At 46.5% G+C, this 10,721-nt stretch overlaps 1 long non-coding RNA gene across 1 annotated transcript; it reads right to left on the bottom strand.

The window, feature by feature from the left end:
* Positions 1–390: 390 nt before the first annotated feature.
* On the bottom strand, positions 391–10,203 carry LOC139227021 (uncharacterized). The gene is made up of 3 exons (XR_011587354.1): positions 9,937–10,203; positions 1,319–1,478; positions 391–977 (listed from the first exon to the last, which is right to left on the bottom strand). It is a non-coding gene; the product is annotated as an uncharacterized lncRNA (long non-coding RNA).
* Between the last annotated feature and the right edge of the window lie 518 nt (positions 10,204–10,721).

Consider the following 10,721-nt stretch of genomic DNA (forward strand, 5'->3'; position numbering starts at 1 on the left):
ACACAGGCAATGGGGTCCAGAAAACAGTAACTGTACTTAAGCAACGCTTTAGATGCCTGGAGCACTCAGAAGGGGAGCTACATTACAACCCTGAGCAAGTAGGTAAATTTGTGGTAGTGTGCTCCATGCTACACAACCTGGCTATCAGGAGGGGACAAGAATTGCCCGAAGGCCCCTCGTTCTCCTCGTCCTCTCTCCCCTGATGGTCCACCTCAGGAGAGAGAGGAAGAGGAGGATGAGGGGCTGGATGCTGAACTAGGGCCAGACAATCAGGCTGGCTATGCAACCGTGTCCATGCCCCCCTCCAGACCGCAGGAAAGGGCCGGTGGTGGCTACATAGCTGCAAGACTCTTACGTCAGGAGCTCATAAATGAGTGATTTGCCTGAAAGAACGTTGCTGTGATTGACAACGTTGACACAGCTCAGATATCAATGGTGGGCATCACTTTGGTGCCAGTTAAAGTTTAAGTTGATTCAAGTTAAGTTTTATTTAACCCTTTCATGTTAAGGAATCAACAATGTGTCCAGCTTATCTGAGACAATGCGCAACAAGGTTATGTTGAATAAAAAACATTTTATAAGACCATCGGTCTGAAATCACAACTGTACCATCTCTCGGCTCTCATGTGGTGCTCGTGGACCAGACCTGCCACGTCTACGAAACCTCCACGGGGCCGGCGCCATCCTGGGACAAATGGGATGCTCTGTGGCGAGGTGCTTGGGGCCGGTACCTCCAGAGTGGAGGCGGGAATGGTCGGAGGAGCACTAGATGGTCTTGGGGTGGAATGCCTTCTGGAGCCTGGCGATGCAGGTTCCTTGAAGTCCGCGTTCTCATCTGTAAAGAACAGACCCAGCGGATTGTCAGGCGAGAATCGCACCAGATGTAGGATCTTCCGGCGAGTCCGGCCCTGCGCCCCCAGCTTCTGGTCTCTGTGGTCTTGCCTGGGGCCTTGCCTTGTGATGCACTGCTGGCTGAACTGCAAGATACAAATGAGGTTATTAGAGGAGAAGGGGGTGCTGGGGTCACAAGGTGAGTCTAGCACTACACATAGCATATGCACAACAAAAGCATTGCCACTATCAAAATCATCACAGACATCACATTTCATGACCATCAACACATTCTGCATTGCAATGATTTTCATTAGGCCAACATTATTCATCGGACAATTTTAGAAATCATCTCTCATATATTATTGTTCGGGTATGAGTGGATGCAGCATCTATTGATTTTATATCATGCAATGTTATTGTTCGGGTATGAGTGGGTGCAGCATCTATTGATTTTATATCATGCAATGGTGTAAACTTTACTCACGTGCCATCACTTCAGGGTCTGCAGATGCTTGCGTGGCCGTCTGGGTGTGCTTCTCCATGAGTGCAAGCATCCGCTCCTCCATCTCTGTGATGTCGCTGGGGACTGGTGGCCCCCCCCCACCCGTTCGCCTCTGCACAGACCTCATCGGCGATAGCTTCTTCTGTAAAAGGTAACAGGACGACATGGCATGAGATCATTGCATGATATCATTGATAGGTACAGTCACAGAGACTGATACTACACATAACCGACAGATGTAATCACGATTATTATGATAATTATCATTCTTTACCTAAAGACGTGCACTGTGACTGCAGGCTTTGAGTACAACATTCCCGGTAAAAGTGAAAGACCTCACATTTGATTATAGTCACTCATGACAAGGTCATTCCATCATTTGCAGCATTGGTTTCCCTCACGCACTTCGTTGGTCGCTGACGAGACCACCTCTGCCATCTTGGCCCATATCTTCTGGTAGGCCTTTGGGGTGGGCTTCCCATGCCCTCCCTGGGTCAAATCACCCCAGCGTAACTCGACCTCCTGCAGGAGGGAGGCATTTGCTTCGTCCAAGAACCTCCTCGCTCTTTTGCGCCCTCCAAAGTGTTCCTCTCCCATCTCACTGCTCTTGCCAGCATCAGTCTCCACAGTGTGCTGTATCGCCTCCTCCTCTCCCTTCATTATAGGCACCAAATTCGGGCAAATATCTGGATGGTAACAGCTAATTTTTTTTCCCCAATTTGCTCTAAAGTTCTAAACTCTCCCTCCTTCCTCCCAAAGCAGCCACACCACAGCCACACTGCTGCCTTGCCTTTGAAAATGGGTCTTCTTTATACCAAAAACCAACTTGCAATCGTGAAAGAGATTTAAAACGATGGCAGCATCAAATGTGAACTCTTGATGGCTAATTACCCTCATTTAGGGTCATTGTCCATGATTACTTTGGCCACCGCCTGTCTGTAGGGTGAGGTTCTTTACAATGTAACCTTCCCAAGGTGATTTAATTGTTGGTTTCCAGTAGCATTTGCATTCAAATGGTTCAGGGTCTGGTCCATTGTCTAGGCCTCCACTGATATCAGCCTTTCTGGAGCCATGTTCCAAGGTACACTTCTTTAACAATGTAACCCCTTAAGGTAAATTAATATGTGAATGTTCCTGTATCTTTTCAGGCAGAAACCATTAAAGGTGTGAATGTCTCTCTTCTGGTGCTCTGATGATGTCCAATCTCTCCATGAGTCATAGTTTTGCTGCAATGATCGAATTAACCTTTTCCTGTCCAGCTCTTTTTGTGGGCTGTAATGCAATTCTGAGTTTTTTCTTTAATAGTCCAATTTTTACCATTGTGGGTGGGGGTGGGGGGGGGGCGGCAGGGAGGAGGAGGAATGGATCCTACAGAGTGATGGTGTTCGCAAGGCGTGTGTACAGTTAATGGCACCCTGAATCTTGGGGGAAACCTGCAAATCATCCAAACCCCAGAGCCCTCTCATTCTGGCTATCCCTGCTCATTGGGAATTTTATGAAGTCCTTTCTGCATGCATAAAGTGCCCTTGTAATCTGGTAAATGCAGCAATATGCAGCGTGCTGCGAGATGGTGCATATGTCCCCTGCTGCTGCCTGGAAGGACCCGGAGGCATAGAAGGCCATCGCCACTGTCACCTTGACCTGGACGGGCAGCACAGTCCTGTTGGTGCTGGTAGGCTGTTGGTCTGCCTGTAGGAGCTGGCATATCTCTGTCAGCACTTCTTTTTGGAAGCACAGCCTTCTAACGCACTGCGCATCAGAGATGTGAAGGTATGAGCGATGTTGCTTGTAAACTTGTGGGGTGTAAGGCCATCTCCCCAAATGTTTACGACCACTTCAATTCCGTAACCCAACATGGCCAAGAACCTTTCTTCCAGCTTGAAGCCGCCTGCCAATAGCAACCAGCATGATACGCTGGCGAACTAGTATTTCCGCCATTGAAACCTCTCACTGACCTTGCAAGCAAAGTGTCATGGCACTTAAAAGTGCCATTTGCAACTCGGAGCCTCACGGCAACTGTGATTTAAGATATTCCAGCCTCCGTTTAACTATGTCGCCAATAGTGCCTGCTGCAACCTGGGACCACCTGTTGTTTTCAGTTGTTTTCTGCAGCAATCATTAAATGAGCCATCCGGTGTGCTAGCACAGCCTTGCTCGATGATTTACATCATACTGACGGTCAAAACGAAGGGCGGGGCGGTAAGTTTTTGTGCCGTGGCAAAACCATTTGTGAAACTTCTGGCCGGGGCGCTAAATCCTGGATGCCCCGTTTCACGCCCAGAAACAGCATTTACTGCCCTGCCGCGGTGCGAAACTAGAAACAAAAGAGTGGAAAATCCAGCCCTATAACACTATTCTCTGGCTGTTGGTTATCCCAAGCCATTTTCTTCCCTATCTTGGACTTTGCCCCATTCTAGTTGTAACTATGCATTATTGTGTTTTTATAAAAATCTGTGCTATTTTAATGATTCTTTCTGTAAACCTTCCTCATTATGTGACAATGCAGGCTGTAATACAAGAAGACAAGAACACAAGAAATGGGAGCAGGAATAGGCCATTTGACTCCTCAAGCCTGCTCTGCCATTTAATATGATCATGGCTAATCTGACATGGGCTCAGTTCCATTTCCCTGTCCGCTCCCCATAACCCTTTAATATATTCAATGACCCAGCCTCCACAACTCTCTGGGGCAGAGAATTCCACAGATTTGCAGCCCACGAGAAGAAATTCCTCCTCATCTCAGTTTTAAATGGGCGGCCCCTTATTCTGAGACTATGCCCCCAAGTTTTAGTTTCCCATATGAGTGGCAATCAACCTGTCGAACCCTCTCATTATCTTATATATTTCGATAAGATCACCTCTCATTCTTCTGAACACCAATGAGTATAGTCCCAACCTACTCAACCTATCTTCATAAGTCCAGCCCCTCATCTCTGGAATCAACCTAGTGAACCTTCTCTAAACAGCCTCCAATGCAAGTAAATCCTTCCTTAAATACAGAGACCAAAATTGCACACAGTACTCCAGGTGTGGGCTCATCAATACTCTGTACAGTTGTAGCAGGACTTCTCTGCTTTTATGCTCTATCCCCCTTGCAATAATGGTCAACATTCCATTTGCCTTCTTGATTACTTGCTGTACCTGCATACTAACTTTTTGTGTTTCATGCACAAGGATCCCCAGGTCCCTCTGTACTGAAGCACTTTGACATTTTTCTCCATTTAAATTATACTTTGCTTTTCTATTTTTTCTGCCAAAGTGGATAACCTCACATTTTCCTACATTACACTCCATCTGCCAAATTTTTGCCCACACACCTGTCTATCCCTTTGCAGATTTTTTGTGTTCTTCTCACAATTTCCTTTCCCACCCATCTTTGTATCATCAGCAAACTTGGCTATATTGCAGTTGCTCCCTTCATCCAAATGATTAATATAGATTGTAAAAAGTTGAGGACCCAGCACTGATCCCTGCGGTACCCCACTAGTTATTGTTTGCCAACCAGAAAATGACCCATTTATCCCGACTCTCTATTTTCTGTTCGTTAGCCAATTCTCAATTCATGCTAATATATTACCCCCAACCCCGTGAACTTTTATCTTGTGCAGTAATGTTTTATGTGGCACTTTATCGAATGCCTTCTCGAAATCCAAATACAGCACATCCACTGGTTCCCCCTTATCCACCCTGCTTGTTACATCCTCAAGGAACTCCAGCAAATTTGTCAAACATGATTTCCCTTTCATAAAACCATGCTGACACTGCGTGATTGAATTATGCTTTTTCAAATGTCCTGCTACTGCTTCCTTAATAATGGACTCTAGCATTTTCCCAATGACAGATGTTAGACTAACTGGGCTATAGTTTCCTACTTTCTGTCTGCCTCCTTTTTTAAATAGAGGCGTTACATTTGCGGTTTTCCAATCTGCTGGGATCTCCTCAGAATTTTGGTAAATTACAACCAATGCATCCACCATCTCTGTAGCCACTTCTTTTAGGACCCTAGGATGCAAGCCATCAGGTCCAAGGGACTTGTCCGCCTTTAGACCCATTATTTTACTGAGTACTACTTCTTTAGTGATAGTGATTGTATTAAGTTCCTCCCTCCCTATAGCCTCTTGATTATCCCCTATTGGGATGTTTTTAGTGTCTTCTACTGTGAAGACCAATACAAAATATTTGTTCAAAGTCTCTGCCATTTCCCTGTTCTCCATTATTAATTCCCAAGTCTCATCCTCTAGGGGACCAACATTTACTTTAGCCACTCTTTTCCTTTTCATGTAGAAACTCTTACTATCTGTTTTTATATTTCGTGCTTGTTTACTTTCATATTCTATCTTTCCTTTCTTTATTATTTTTTTAGTTGTTCTTTGCTGGCTTTTAAAATGTTCCCAATCCTCTGGCCTCCCACTAGTCTTGGCCACATTGTATGCCCTTGTTTTCAATATGATACCATCCCTTATTTCCTTAGTTAGCCACGGATAGTTATCCCTTCTCTTATAATCTTTCCTTCTCATTGGGATATATTTTTGTTGAGAGTTATGAAATATCTCCTTAAATGTCTGCCACTGCTCATCAACCGTCCCACTCTTTAATCTATTTTCCCAGTCCACTTTAGCCAACTCTGCCTTCATACCTTTGTAGTTTCCTTAGGACATTGGTTTGAGATCCAACTTCCTCACCCTCCAACTGAATTTGAAATTCAACCATGCTATGGTCACTCATTCCTAGAGGATCCTTTACTAGGAGATCGTCGATTAATCCTGTCTCATGACACAGTACCAGATCTAAGATAGCCTACTCCCTGATTGGTTCTGTGGCATTCTGTTCAAGGAAACTATCCCAGATACACTCTACAAACTCTTCCTCAAGGCTACCCTGGCCAATTTGCTTTGTCCAATCAATATAAAGGTTAAAATTGCCCATGATTATTGCCGTTCCTTTTTTACAAGCCTCCATTATTTTTTGAGTTATACTCCATTCAACAGTATAGCTACTGTTAGGGGGCCCCCGACCTGCGAGAGAACAGCTCCGTAGGTCGGGAAGTAAAAGAGCTGGAGCGGCATACCACTTCAACCTCCAGCGCGAGCTACTCCAAGTGTGCGACGATTTGAGATGGGCGACTGGGTGACTTCATCAAAACCCTGGTTTTGGAGCGTGGGCAGGAACATAGGCAGGACCCAGGTACAGAGGAGTGGGAAGGTCGGGACGGATGAGCAGCGAGTGTTTGTGGCGAGATGTGGTGAATGTTTATGGCGGAGGAGCGGCGAGAGATCGTGGCGGAGGTGCGACAGATGAGGGTACGTAACCCAGAAGAGCCGAGGACCCAGGGGCAGCACGGGCCAACCCACACTGCGATATGTGTGCACGCCAGGTCCATGCAGCAGAGCAGGTCTCCAGTCGTCTTGGTTAATCCTTGCCACTGGACCAAGACCTAGCTCTGTCAATCCCGTGTGGTGGCTCGTGTGCAATGGTCACCACACGTTAAAACACTTCAAGCACAGGCATCTTCCACCCCCTCAATTGGAGTTCAGGACTGGAACATCAGGTCCTTCATCAGAACACCTGTGAACTCGTGGAAGCAAGTCATCCTCGTTCGAGGGACCACCTATGATGATGATGATGATAGGGGGCCTATAGATTATGCATACCAATTACTTTTCCCCCTTATTATTCCTCAACTCCACCCAAACTGATTCAACATCGTAATCTTCTGAGCCAATATCGTTTCTCACTAACGCTCTGATCTCATTCTTTATTAACAAAGCTACCCCACCTCCTTTTCCTTTCTGTCTGTCCTTCTGAATATTTAGTTCCCAGCCTTGGTCGCCTTGAAACCACATCTCTTTAATGGCTATTCGATCAGACCCATTTGTATCTATTTGTGCCGTCAACTCATCTATTTTGTTACGAATGCTGCGTGCATTCAGATAAAGAGCTTTTAAATGTGTTTTTTTACCCTTTTTTCTAGCTTTGACCCCATGTTCTGATTCACTTTTATGTTTATAGATTCTGTCCCTTCCTGTCACGCTCTGGTTTTCATTTCCCCCAGTGCTACCCTGCTCTATTGCCTTCTCCTAATTCTTTGACTTTTAACATTTTCACCCAGCTGAACCCTCCCCCCCATTAATTAGTTTAAAGCCCTCTCTATAGCCCTAGTTATTTGATTGGCCAGAACCCTAGTCCCAGCATGGTCAAAGTGGAGCTCGTCCCAACGGAACAGCTCCCTCTTACCCCAGTACTGGTGCCAGTGTCCCACCAACCAAAACCCATTTCTCCCACACCAGTCTTTAAGCCATGTGTTTAAGTCACTGATCATATTTACCCTATGCAAATTTGCTCGTGGCTCAGGTAGTAATCCAGAGATTATTACGTTGGTGGTTCTGCTTTTTAATTTGGCCCCTGGCTGCTCATACTCCCTCAGCAGAACCTCTTTCTTTGTCCTACCTATGTTGTTGGTACCTACGTGGATCACGACTACTGGATCTTCCCCCTCCCACTCCAAGCTCCTCTCCAGCCCAGAGGAGATGTCCTTAACCCTGGCACCGGGGCAGGCAACACAGCCTTCGGGACTCACGCTCTCGGATGCAGAGAACCTTATGTATCCCCTTAATGATACTGTCCCCTACCACCACAACATTTCTTTTTACTCCCCCCATTTGAATGGCCCCCTGTACCACGATGCTGTGGTCAGTTTGCTCATCCTCCCTGCAGTCCCTGCTCTCATCCACATAGGGAGTAAGAGCTTCGAACCTGTTGGACAAGAGCAAGAGCTGAGGCTCCACCATCACTCCATCCTGAGTCCCCATACCTTCCTCACTCTTGGTCACACCCTTCTGTCCCTGACCACGGAACAATTTTGAATTAATTAATCTAAGGGGTGTGACTGCCTCCTGGAACACAGGTAACTCTCCCCCTCCCTGATGTGTCACAGTGTCCGCAGCTTGGACGCCAGCTCATCAACACGGAGCCGAAGTTCCTCGAGTTGCAGACACTTACTGCAGATGTGGTCGCCGTGGATCTCAATGGGGTCAACCAGCTCCCACATGCTGCAGCAGTAACACATCTCTAACGTATTTAATTAATTAAGTTTTGAAATTTTTGAACGTTTCATTTTTAATCCTGATTCTTAATTTAAACTAAGGCCCAAGAGAGAAATACTGACCAACCAATCACTTCCCTGCTTTCCTGTGATGTCACACATTCAATCTTTTTACTTCTTGTCCTCCCAGGTCAGTTGGTGCTGTTTGGTGTGCTAGCTCACCCTCTCGGGCTGTTTAAAGGCTGCCGCTCCCGCTCTGGTCTCGCGAAGAGGAAGCTAATATACAGAGACCTCGCAGGACAGCAAGAAAACTCTCTGTTCTGCTCGAGATAGCGCCATTGACTCTTTTACATCCACCTGAGCTGGCAGATGGGGCTCTGATTGGATCGGGGTTCATTGGGAGGGGAGAGCTGCGGGGATCAGCAGTGATTGGTCGGGGGAAATCGGTGTTCGTCAGCAGGCAGCGATCTTTGAATGTGGAATCGGAAGGAGCACCTGTGCTTCTCCTCGCTCCACATTCAGATAAGTATATTTTAAAAACTGACCTTGTTGTTTGCAGCTTAACAGTTCGGTCCCTTTAAGCACAGCCTTGTTGGCCTGGTTTTCCTGAGTGCAGCCGGCGCTAATTTTGCAGTGGGAGCATCAAACAGGGATTGGGCCCCTTATTTGATTATACAGAGGATGTAATGCCTGTTTCAGGTGTGGGCACCGGCCCAATGCTTCCCTTAAGGGGTGCAGCCATGCACCAATCGGGAGGGCATACACAGACCGCTCACCAGCTGCTGCCATTGGAAATGTACTGTGCAGCGAGTTTGAAGGGAGCGCACACCTAAAATATTAGAGGGAACTTTGCACTGCACACTTATTTTTTTAACCTTTATTAATATGGCGGGCAGTGGGTTGTAATTAATTCATTTTCTACTAGGATCCACGGGCCCAAGTTTCCCCAGGAGTTGCTCCAGTTTTTTTGGATCAACTAGATTTTTTTTGGAATAACTTAAAAATCACAATTCTCCACACCTAAGTTGCTTCAGTGTAAGTGAGTTAGTTAGGTTTTTTTTTAAGTTCAGATTTTTTTTCCAAAAGGGGGAGCTACCACCCACTTACCCCTGTTTTGGATATTTATGCAAGTTTAGACGATTAACATTTACTCCAAACTAACTTAGGCCAGAGTAAGTGGCCACTTTTGTATGTTCTGAAAAACCTTACCTCGAGTTAAGGATTCAGCGCAGGTAGCCAGAGACAGGGGGTAGGAAGCATTAGACACAAAGGACTAAAACATTAAATACATCACTTTAACCAATAAAGAACCATATAAACCATAACAATGAATAAATAATATAAAATGTAAAATAAATCAAGTAATAATAAGTAAAGAGTCTACCTTCCCGGCTGGAGCACGCACCAGCAATGCCCTTCGGTCAGGGCTAGGTGCGGGAGCCGACGGCAGCCGCTACCATGTACCAAACATTGCAAATAAAAGTTGAAATAACTCAATGAAAATAAAGAACTCAGGTAAACAATTGAATAACAAATAAAGAATTGGAGTAAATCCTACCTTGAATTGACCTCAGCCAGGGAAGGCAGCGGGCCGGTTTGTACGGGAGGCCATTCGGCCTGGGAAAGGGGCGGCTGGCAAAGACACATTGGGAAGCTGAAGGGAAGGAGGGTAGGTGGGAGGAGGGGCTGGCTGGGCTCGGCAGAATCGCGGCAAAATATCGGGATGCTTAAGGGGGGACGACTCAATTTTCTAATACAAAACAGAAGATCCGCTGGATCTGATAAACAATAAGCTTCAATGTTGCTTTTTGATTCTGTCTGTGGGGGTGGGGGTGGGGATGGGCAGTGATTGTTGTGCTTATTGATTTTCCTAACTTCTCCACTAACGGCAGCCCGATTCTACTGCGCATGCGTGGTCAGTTGAAACTGCAGCTCTCCCCCGCTGACCCGATTCTACTGCGCATGCATGATCACGGCAATCCGGATCCTACTGCGCATGTCCAGCATCCCGGCACTGTTTCCAGCGTAGGACGCTGGCTCCGCCCACACACCCGCCACGCCACGCCAACAGCTGGAAGACCTGGGACAGTGGCCAAAATCGGCCCGAAGATTTTTGGCGCACTTCCACGCGTGGAAAACTGGCGCACTTCTGGTAAGTATGCCAGAAATTTCCAGTGGCTAAAATACCAAGTGTGCACGCCTTTCTTCCGCTTGGCTCCTGCGTGGTGAGTGGCAGTGGTGAGCTGAGCTCATTGTTTGGAGAATTTAACACTCGTCAGCAGATCAACTCTGTCACCACTTTCCTCGATGTGAATGAAGTCGATGGCAGCACCTCACCAACGA

This window comes from Pristiophorus japonicus, chromosome 16, assembly GCF_044704955.1.
Source record: "Pristiophorus japonicus isolate sPriJap1 chromosome 16, sPriJap1.hap1, whole genome shotgun sequence".
NCBI lineage: Eukaryota > Metazoa > Chordata > Chondrichthyes > Pristiophoridae > Pristiophorus > Pristiophorus japonicus.